Source organism: Berghia stephanieae, chromosome 3 (assembly GCF_034508935.2).
Source record: "Berghia stephanieae isolate SIO BIC M18660-M18661 chromosome 3, UCSD_Bste_1.3, whole genome shotgun sequence".
Lineage (NCBI taxonomy): Eukaryota > Metazoa > Mollusca > Gastropoda > Nudibranchia > Aeolidiidae > Berghia > Berghia stephanieae.
In genome coordinates, this window is record NC_088362.1 from 87,774,856 (window position 1) to 87,784,855 (window position 10,000).

Consider the following 10,000-nt stretch of genomic DNA (forward strand, 5'->3'; position numbering starts at 1 on the left):
AGAGAGAGAGAGAGAGAGAGAGAGAGAGAGAGAGAGAGAGAGAGAGAGAGAGAGAGAGAGAGAGAGAGAGAGAGAGAGAGAGAGAGAGAGAGCTTAAAGTACAAAAACATGAAATTGAAAAACTAACCAGACTAGAGATTAAGGTCAATGTATTTTTGATGAGCTACTATTGACAAGTACTGACAGGTGAACATGAAAATTAATCCAATATATATATATATATATATATATATATATATATATATATATATATATATATATATATATATATGTATATATAGATAGTATGCGGTTCAACAGCTGATCGGAGTGGAAGTTTACTTCCGGGTGGCAGAAAGCAATGGAAGACAATGGCGTAGAATAGTAAAATATTAGTTTCTGTCGATAATCTTCCGTATTTTTCTGGTTCTAGACATAAATATATTTTTTTAAAATTTCCCGTTAATGATGTAGACCCCTATGCCATTTGTGAACACGACTGGTGCCATAATCTTTAGGAACTACAGCCAGTCTCATCGTTTGATGTAGCGAACTACCTCGTCACGACCACAAGTTTCTGTCTACACATTTCACGGTAAGTCTGTATTATTTAATCGTTTCCCTATGCTATACCTATACTATGTTACACCATCTACGGCTAATTGTAAGATTTATTCTCAAAAAATCACAGAAGACAGATATGTCGAACCTGACACGGAAATATTAATATGATATGACCTGCTTCACGAGTCGTGATCATCTTAGTGTCTTAGTCTTAGTCTTAGTCTTCGAGTCTTAGTAAGTTTAGTCTAAGTCAGTCTAAGTAGTGGATCAATGAGTCTGTGTGGTTACATTCAAATTTCAACTATTTTGCCTTTAAGGTGATGAATTCCTCCGAATTCACCAAAGATTATAAATAATAATTTAAATTAAAAACACCAGGGCAGGCAATGACTATGAAATCAATGTGATCCCGAGTCCAAATCTAAACTGATATAATACAGTAACAAAACACCATGCCCATAAGACTGTTTTAAAAGCCCCACCCCATTCCAAGGGACTGAGCTTGATCCCGAGTGAATTTATTTTTCTCATCCCACTCCCCTTATCAATCCAGCAGTGATTGGGTAGCTGAGTCTGTTAGATCTAGCGGAAAGTACTTTGACATTGACTAGATTGCTATGGTCCGTTTCGCGCTTTTCAAACCAGGTTAAACTTCGGCTCCATTGAATGACTACTTTTTTATTCGATATTTTACTCAATCCCCAAACTATATAATTTTTAGCCCCACGGCTGATGTTGAGTTATGGAATTGCGTCTCTCTGAATAATTCTAATAACCTTTCAGATGAGTACTCCACATTTCACAGGAAATTTAATTCACTGTTGTTAACTAAATGTGATAACAACAGTTTTTATCCTCGAGTTTCAATTAATAATATTACCACCATTGCCACATTTTTTTTCAGGCTTACAGGGGACTGACTACTTAAAATCAGGCCTACAATGGATGGGTGACGGATGTAAAATGGGTTAAGCCTCCTAACTGTGGGAAAGTGGTACTAGTTGCTAAGGTAACCCCCCCCCCCCCCCCCCCCCCCGCCGTTTTCATCTCACTTCTATGATTATTATTACTGTTATTACATATTATTATTTTGATTTCTACATTTATTTATATTACTCCATGCAGGATTGATAATAAGATATAGAGGTTTTTAACATATGGCTATATTCATTACAATGAATTTTCTTGAACTAGAATATGAATAACTTAAAAAAAAAAAAGAAATAAGAAACTTCTTTAATAGGTTCAAGTTCTACTATGGGAGACTCAGTCGAGTCCTTGGAAAAGCCTCTTTACTCACATTTGCTCAGTCAGTGTGTTCGGACATAAACGTTTAAATAGTTATGCGACTCATGGCAGTCCCGTTAACTCAGTTGGTAGAGCACCCATTTCACAATCATAGAGACCGAGATATATCCTAGATGAAGTTAAGACCCCACCCCTTTCTTTTTTTTTTGTACACCCAGCAGTAATTTGGCAATAGAAAAGCGCCCTATTCGAAGGGTAACAAGTTATTATTTTCACACTATAGAAACTGGGATGAAATCTGGCTCTATAGACCTAATGGTTCTGATGGACTACTTTCGGTGCTTGCGACACTATTAGGTCATTTTCAGCACAATTAAAAGCTGTTGCGAAATACGTAGTAAGAAAAAGGGCTTGGATCAAATACGGAGCAGAAGTAGATCAAAATTATTAATGTGCTTAGTTTTGAGATCGCCTAACAGTTCAATCCAGAGACGGAATACACTCAAATGTTTATGTTTGATTTAAGGGTTTTACTGCACTTGCGACGCATTTCAGCACCAGTAAAAAGGAATAAAATGGGATTGTAAAAATTTCCAGATTTACAATTAAAAGCACACAAGAAAAGTAAGACAAAGAGGAACAAATGTAGATTCCAAGAGAATGCTATCAGTGTACTAAGTCTGATAACACCCAAAAGTCTCATCCTGACACAAGCACAGGTCCCCCCTAAGAGGAATACACTCAAACGTTCGCGTATTATTTTTTTATTATATTATATTAAGTTACGTTATGCCTTTTGCGCCGCGATATCATAAGATATCGTCGCCTAGGCATTCCACGAAGGAATATAGATAACTCATCAAACAAGATGTCTGATGTCAACGGGAATCACCCATGTTGTCCAAGTGAGCAAATTGGGGGTTAATAATCTTGCTCAAGGAAAAAAGAACGAAAGTGCCTGAAGCGGGGCTCGAACCTGGGTCATCCGGATCACAGTGCAATGCCTTAACCACTCGGCCACTTCGCCCCCCATATTATATACACACACATATATATAATATAATAAAAAAATCTACGCGAACTGATTTACAAGACAATAAAAATTTTTTTCCCAAAACCAACAATATTCATTTGACTGTTTCCCTCTCAGCCAATGACTCCGGCAGTCGAAAGGACAAAACCAAGTAATCTCATTCCAAGACAAGGACATAAAGAAACTTGGAAAACAATATAAGGGATAGAGGACATAGCATGACCTCTTGCCACCATGGGAAGTCAAAGACCCCACCCAGTCTATTGTTTATAAAATGTTAATTATAAATTTACAAAATAAATTTACATCCATTTGTCACCCTCTCATCTAAGGACAGGGGAAAAAAGCATGTAATCTTATTCCAAAACAAAGATAGAAAGCTACCTGAAAAAGGAATACAGACATAGGGGGGTGAAGAAAGCAATAATGACCTTGCCCACAATGGAAGGTCAATGACCCCACACCCAGGGTAGAAAAATGAGAACTCAGTCAAGCATTCACCATCAAATTGCAAAAGCAACGGATAAAACAAATTTTTTAAAAAGTCATTACAGTACTTTATTTTCTTTATTGTGCTCCAACTTCATAAATATACAATGGATTTCTATTTATTTGCCAATTCAAAAATATTATTAGGTTTAGAATATTATTGCAGAACATATAATAATGGTAACAGTAACAGAAGTAATACTACTACTACTAGCAGTTATACTCCAACTAGTACAATTTTTTCACAAACATTTCGGGCAAAAGTAAAAATTTAACAGATGTATTAGTCTAATGAAAAGAATGAAAAGGATTACAAAGGTATATAAAATCAAGCATTATTGGAAAAGAATGAATAAAAAGTCTGACTGCTTTCTTTTCGTTTCAGGTTCGCCATTCCCAAAAATTGGGTTATAGTGGACTCTGTGTGTCGACAAGTGCTTTCTGCTCAGCATCAAGATGGGAACCTGAAATGTCTGTCTTCACAATCCTGTAAAAGAAATACCAAGATTAAGTTAATATATAGAGCAAATAGTACATTATTGAACTACCACCTCTGGCGTCTATCGTGTCACTGGGAATTTTAATTTTAATATGTTTGAAAACAAAGAAAACTTAAGCCTCATTTCCTCAAATACGCAAGTCATTCATTTTACAGGTCAAAATAATTTTTTTAAAAGTTTTTCTTTGACTTCAATTTCAAATGCTAATAGTGCCTGAACCTTATGATGAATTCCAAAATGGTTTGGCATATTTATGTGGAAATCTATTCTTTAAAAAAAATAGAGTTGTGGATCACCATTGCTCCGTACAGCAAATGTTAAATATTTATCATCGAGCACAAAATTACTGGCAAACCTAAAAATTCTAAAACTATTTATTTACAAACTCTACAAGTAACACGCAAATATTTAAAAAACTAAATGTAATTCTATCACCTGTGGAATCAAACTATGTATGCTCAGAAAATCTGCTGTACTGTAATGTTCGGGCAATTATTGGCCTTCGCCAAAAAAAGAAACAAAAATAAGAACTGTATTTCCTACACCAGTATACAAAAAACACACATATGTTTTCTCTACACGGGAAATTCCATTGAGTGTTACAAGCGCTGCACCTAACCATCAACTTCTTGTAGATACTGCTAGCTATAACCAATAAAAATGGACAAACTTAGCCCATAATATTTTACATTTCTGGGAATGTTTGTTTTTTCTTTTATGCAATATAATTTATTATTTTTTTATTTAATTTGTTGCCAGCGTGTGTATTTTGTACATACATAGGGAATACATGCTTCTGTAAAAAAACGTTTGATTGGTCATTCTGCTGATTTGTGCAGATTGCCTTTTACCACAATGAAATGACAATTGGCTTGTAAAAATAACATGTAGACTATAATATTAATATATTCGTTTAGCTTAAGCGGCATAATTTAAATTTAAGGTTAATAAAACATTTCCTCCCAGATCTTAATAATTGAGGAATAAATCAATATGGGTGAACTCATTTAATTCTATCTATCTCATCATAAGAACACTTTGTCACTACGTTGTGTGGCCTTGAGCAAGTCACCTCAGCCCTAGCTCAGTTTGTGGCGCTGTGTTGCGGCAATGCCTGGGTTATTTCAGTCTCCCTTTAGAATAGACTCCAAAGACAAATTTTCCCTAGAGGTGAATAAAGAGAATCTATATTTTTAAAATTTGTTACGCTATAGTCAAAGACAAAAAACCTTCAGAATTTTCTAATTGTGTATGAACTATCCTAAAAGGCAACCTATCCATAGCATAGAAGGACATGCTCACAATAGTATTAATTTCATTGTCCTCAAATTTAATGGATCTTCCGCTTTTATTAATTGTCATTGCCCATTCATTAAATAAAACAAAATTAATCAACATAATAAAGACAAAGCTTTTGATTCAAATGAAGTGATGTTTTTTGTTCAGTTATTTATTATCTCTGAAGTTAAAAGTCTTAAAACTCAACCATGTAAGCTTTTGTACAGTCTGGTTATTTGAAAAAAAACTTCTCTTGATGTCAGTTCTTGCACCAACAATTTGGACAAACTTTGACTTCATTACTGGCTCACCGGACAGGCACTCCTTACATACCTTATGAGCAAATGAAGTCACTTTATATGTGCTCTATTCCCCTTTGTCTTATTAATTTCCTCATAGTCATAGATTTGTGTCTTAACTTTGCAATATGAAATATGATTTTGTGTCCTTTGTCTATTGTTATGTGCATAGATCTACAATCTTTTCACTCTCTATTCAACTTCCTTTTACCTGGAAATGAAATGCCCTTAAAGGGAAAAGAACGGCCCAAACGTTGCTAACCTCACTTTTTCCCCCCCCCCCCCCCCCCCCTCCCAAAATTGCTTGATTTGGACCTATTAAATTTTCTGAGAGCGAGATCTGCTTTTATATAGAGCATGCAATATCCACCCAAAGCACTCTACAAGATGTCCCAAGCCAACAGAAACATTAACATTAACATGTAGGAAGAGATATCATGCCTACATAAATATTGTTTTAAACAGATACAATCAATACACTTACATTTACATGGTCAATGATTGAGCTAGTTTCTCCAATTGTTGATTGTTCAACTAGAGCCGTTGCTGCCTGCAGTCATTGCGTTTGTTCCTATCTTTAAGACATGAGTAATGGTCTGTTTTTTTCTCTGCCCCATGTCCAAGCTTTAACGTTGGAACCCAATCAGGATCAGTTTCATCCAGCAGTGATGCTGGCCTTCCTGTAAAGGCAAAAAATTGATTGTTGAAATATATTACGTCATTTCTTGCCTATTACAATCTGGTCCTGGTCCTTGTGTGGCTATGTGGTCTAGTGGTATGACACTCGATTTTGGATCGGAAGGTCAAGGGTTCGAGCCTCGCGCTCCGCGCATAGTTGAGTCCTTGGAAAAGGCTCTTTATTCACATGCTCTCACCGTACTCAGGTGTAAAATGAATACCTGGTCGTTTACAGCGTTTTCTTTGTCCGAAAAATTGTAGCGTCCCCTAAAAGGCGTCATGTCCCGTTCTACATGTTAAATGTTGCTGTTGACCAGGGACCCCTTGTAAAGCGCTTTGAGCACATTTAGTGGATATTGCGCTATAATATAAAGCTCAATTTTTTAATTATTTTTTTTTTACAATCCTTAAGCTTTCCGTTAAATTTACATCAAGCTTTGTCAAATTAGAACAAGGGTAGAACAATTATATAGTGCAATTTCCATTAAATGAAAATTTGTTCAAAGCGCTTTGCAATGGGCTTATAGCCAACAGCATAAGGATAATAAATGGGGATACCCCTCTCATGCGCATAATGAACGGTGCCCCCGTTTCGAGCCGAAATAAGTCCCGGCAACCCTTGTACGCAGAATCCCTGACTACGGACAGAGCTGCACATACGAGATGGAAGTCGGTTTGGACGAATTCAATCCCTCGTAGGGGCGGGGACCTACACTCCTCTAAGCTTGGTGAGAAGTTGCCAGGCTTTGATACCAGTAAGAGGAGACACTGGGTAGCTGCGAATCGGCTTCGGTCGAGGAGCTGCCTAACGGCTGGTGCGTTACATCAGTGGGGTCTAACTTCCTGTCCAATATGTCCACACTGTGGGCAAGAACCCGAAACGGCAGAGCATCTAGTCGAAAGGTGTGTTGTGACGATGCTACCAGGCGAGTTCGCGACGGTGCACGAATGCGGACCGGACTTTGCTGATTGGGTCGATCGTCATAACATAATAGTGTGAACCATAAGAAGCTGCTGCCAACAGCAAGACTTTACATGTAGGTCGAGACATGACGCTTGTTAGGCGATATTACATTTTTTCCGGAAAGAGACAATGCTGTTTAACAGGTCTGCATCTGCCCCCTGAAAAACTTGCCTGAAATTCCTCGAGCCGAAGCTTTTTCAATAACATGAGCAAAAATCCCCATTTCCCAGAATATTTTCTTAGAATTTTACCAATTCAATAGGCTGTTAAACAAAATGAAAAAGTATTTTAATTAATTTTTTGTTCCGGCAGAGCGAAATTGCCAGAAATGCCGGCAAATTTACAGGCCTATGTTAAAAGCCAGTTACCCAATTTATGCCTGAGTATGGTGAGAGAATGTGAATAAAGTTCCTTTCCCAATGACTCAACTGCTCAGAACGGGTCTGGAACCCTAATCCTTCCAAAATGACGGTGATAACTATACCACATAGCTGCAATGAAAGTATCGGGATCCCAAAGGACAATTTTTTTAAATTGAAATTATTTTATTATTATCATTGTCATATTTGGGGAAAATTCCATATGAAGGCCCTAATTCAATGACTATACGAAACATTATAACTAATAATCCTCACCTTGAGTTAAAATTAATTTCTAACTATGAAAATTATGAAAAGTTATTTTAGTGGATTGATAGAGGTCAATTGTTTCTTTCTTTGGATTAAAATTTAAAATAATAATAATAATAATAATAATAATAATAATATTTATTTTTGTCAGTAAAAAAATAACCATTACTATCATTATAAACTGACACTGGCAATCACTAAGCAGCGTGTTAAACTTCTGTCAAAAACTAGCATTTACATGTCCAACAGCGGTGTAGAAAAGCAGTTTGTTCGTGTTACTTACACCACCGACGGAGGAACGGAAAAAAAAAAAAAACTTAAGAAAAACGCAACCTTACTTTTAATATTTCTTCAAATGGAGAACATGTTTTAAAAATGCACAATAAAATAATCTTGACAAAGCATAAGTTATAAACTGGAACATTATAATTCTAAAATGAATGACCAGAACAACAGTGAAAGACTTCCTCATCTCATAAAAGCCAAAGCTTGAAAACGAAAGTAGCCCTATCACTATCGGTAATGAGGCATTTGGTTTTGATTTTGATTTAGAGTAAGTTGCACGAGAAATGCATGAAATATTCATGGTCCTATCTGATAACTAAACACAACAAATAAAAGATCATCCATCCGGACCGTGTATGGACCAAAAAAATTAAAATGATTCCTTCTAGACCGCCTACAGACTACAGATTACATCTGAGTCTGAGATGAGTCAGATGATTTCTCCAACTTCGGAGTTTCGCATAGAAAAGTCACATCGGTGAAAAATCTCTCCGTAGATTTTGTTAGACCACCGAGTTTGAAATTTTTGATTTGATTTCTCTTCCATGAAAAAGAAAAAAACACATATTTACTAAATCATAAACTTGCAACGTCAGAAATTAGGGCAAGGACCTTGGTCGGTTGCCGTCAACTCCGTGACATGCTCTATGGCCCACAATGGCTACATGATGATGTTGGAGCGAAGTAAACTTGCTTTGTTCACAATAATTAAAATTAATTCATATCGTATATATAATATTTAAGATTTTAATTCATCCATCAATTCTTACCTTTAACAAAATGATCATTGCAAACTCGGTGGCTGCAAGTTAGATTTGAGTTTGAGCCATCGCCAAATCCCTTTCTTCTGATCGCTGCCATAACCGCTGGGTTAAATTTATTATTTTTTGGTCCTTCGTCTTCCTAATGGATGGGAACCTGAACATTTTGACTCCATCTCGACCCTGTCTTCTAGTGCATCCGATGATTATGCAGTTATTTGGCATTTTTTCACGTTTAAAAAATTGGACAAGAGCTTGTTTCACATCAATGTTTACAAGCCAGCCAAGTTCTTTTGCCATCCGGAACTAAAGTAGGTCATTGCGTGACGTCATCAGCATACTATCTATATGGAGAGAGAGAGAGAGAGAGAGAGAGAGAGAGAGAGAGAGAGAGAGAGAGAGAGAGAGAGAGAGAGAGAGAGAGAGAGAGGAGAGAGGGGGAGGGGGGGGGGGGGGGGGTTGGTGGAAAAGAGGAATGATGTGTGAATGAAATTGGGACCGTTTAAAATTGTATTGGAAGAGGGATGAATAGTTTGAGTGAGTAACTTAGTAACTGGATGCATTTGAAATCAGTCTTAATTTCAATGCATGAAAACATTATGTTCCCTGTTGTATTACAATGATGATAATCTTCCGCGGATCCGTGGAATTCAGGGATTTTGGGATTTTAAAAAATATGTTCCGCTGTTTTGCAGTGTCAAACATTTTTCTATGAAAAGCATTCTGGTGACTTCACGGTAGATCGGTGAACAAATCACCATCATGTCTTGTGTCAAATTTTGACACATTTGCTCAGTCGCATGTCTTTTGCTTGACACTCGCATTTTTATGACGTGAACCTAAACAGGGTGGCACCGTATGTCAAAAGTGACACAAGGCCAGTGGTGTCTTTGGATGAACAGATGATGGCGTTGGGTAGGGATTGGAAAAAAATAGAAAATCAACTCACAGCTCTCTCTCTCTCTCTCTCTCTCTCTCTCTCTCTCTCTCTCTCTCTCTCTCTCTCTCTCTCTCTCTCTATCTATCTATCTATCTCTTTTTTTTTCTTTTTCTTTTTCTCTCTGCCTATCTCCCTTGCTCATATTTATCTCCCAACAAGTCTTCTATCTTCATGTTGTGTTTTAGAAGTCATCTTGTCATAAGAAAGGTAACATATTACAATAAGCAATGGTGGTGATCGACTCGGAATTGTTCAAATTATTTTTAATTTGCCATGTTTCCTTTCTTTGGACAGACTATGTTTTGCAAGTAGTTAGATATTCATGAGTCAAATTTATAAACTGCATAACCACC

General features: G+C 36.7%; 2 long non-coding RNA genes across 10 annotated transcripts; one reads left to right on the forward strand and one right to left on the reverse strand.

The window, feature by feature from the left end:
• Nucleotides 1-309: 309 nt before the first annotated feature.
• LOC144968746 (uncharacterized) lies at nt 310-5,237 on the forward strand. The gene is made up of 3 exons (XR_013644648.1): nt 310-574; nt 1,448-1,552; nt 3,699-5,237. It is a non-coding gene; the product is annotated as an uncharacterized LOC144968746 (long non-coding RNA).
• On the reverse strand, nt 3,666-9,021 carry LOC144968745 (uncharacterized). Of its 9 annotated transcripts, none has more exons than XR_013644639.1 (3): nt 8,717-9,021; nt 5,875-6,070; nt 3,666-3,800 (listed from the first exon to the last, which is right to left on the reverse strand). It is a non-coding gene; the product is annotated as an uncharacterized LOC144968745 (long non-coding RNA). The 9 variants fall into 9 exon arrangements; XR_013644645.1 differs by lacking the exon at nt 8,717-9,021 and adding an exon at nt 8,519-8,573; XR_013644642.1 differs by lacking the exon at nt 8,717-9,021 and adding an exon at nt 8,298-8,473.
• Nucleotides 9,022-10,000: the final 979 nt, after the last annotated feature.